This window comes from Aplysia californica, unplaced genomic scaffold (genome assembly GCF_000002075.1).
Source record: "Aplysia californica isolate F4 #8 unplaced genomic scaffold, AplCal3.0 scaffold00233, whole genome shotgun sequence".
Classification (NCBI taxonomy): domain Eukaryota; kingdom Metazoa; phylum Mollusca; class Gastropoda; order Aplysiida; family Aplysiidae; genus Aplysia; species Aplysia californica.
Genome location: NW_004797503.1, coordinates 678,816 through 679,894, shown reverse-complemented (window position 1 = coordinate 679,894; position 1,079 = coordinate 678,816). Strand labels below are relative to the sequence as shown.

General features: G+C 48.4%; 1 protein-coding gene across 1 annotated transcript in view; it reads right to left on the bottom strand.

Moving 5' to 3' along the window:
- The window catches only part of LOC101854578 (protein unc-93 homolog A), a gene marked incomplete at its 3' end in the record, with an annotated part of 41,780 nt that extends 40,749 nt beyond the window's left edge, over window positions 1-1,031 (bottom strand). Inside the window, 1 exon segment of the mRNA XM_013083462.2 lies at window positions 480-1,031.
- Between the last annotated feature and the right edge of the window lie 48 nt (window positions 1,032-1,079).

The following is a 1,079-nucleotide window of genomic DNA, read 5'->3' as shown; positions in this document are numbered from 1 at the left end:
AGACAGACAGACAGACAGACAGACAGACAGACAGACAGACAGACAGACAGACAGAGAGAGAGATACAGAGACAGAGACAGAGACAGAGACACAGAGAGAGAGAGAGAGAGAGAGAATGATATCAGAGTGTGTGTGTAAGTGTGTGTGTGTGTTTGGGTGTGTATGTGTGTGTGCGCGCGTGTGTGTATGTGTTTGTCTGTGCATGTGTATGTGTGTGTGCGCGCATGTGAGTGTGTGTGTGCGCTTGCGCGCGCCTGTATGCTTGTTGGTGTGTGCGTGTGTTTGAATGTGTGTGTGTGTGTGTGTGTGTGTGTGTGTGTGTGTGTGTGTGTGCGTGCGTGTGTATGCGCGTAGCGCGTGTATGCGTGCGCGTGCATGTGTGTTCGTGAACATTGCAGCAGTTTAAAAAAAATAATAAACACCACCTTAAAAAAAACTGTCGGTATTTCTTCAGTGTACTAAGTAGGCTACTAAGTTACCTGACGTGACTAAACCTCGATCATGAACACACGCAACAACTGTGGGAAATCTCCTGAATAAGTCCACACACGCGATCACACAGACACAAAATCCTTATCCCAGAAAGTGTGGTATTGGTTGGGTTTTTTTCCCTCAAAATAGTTGGAAACGTTTCAAACAAAGTTACTCCAAGAACTAGATTCTAGATCGAGATTATAATGTATACTGAATCTCCAGTCGATCCCTGTTTTCCAAACAAGAATCACTCACACTCGGGTTTCTTCCTCCTCCCGAATAATCCACAACCTGTTCTCCTCTACTCCAGCGCCACCAACATTGGCCCACAAGCAAGACTGGTTCAGTGAGGGAACAGTTCAATAACTCAGTCATGGGAAGCCGCCAAGTTCAAAGAGAGTTTTTCCACCGTTCTCAGTCAGCTCTTCCTATTTCTACAGCTGGCTGGGTGTGTGCGCTCCGCTCCGCCCGACTCACACTCGCTACGCTGGATGGACGCGGGGAGAGAGAGAGAGGGAGAGAGGGAGAGCATGAGAGAGAACGGGAGAGACACGGAGAGACAGAGCGACACGGAGAGACAGAGAGAGAGAGAGAGAGAGAGAGAG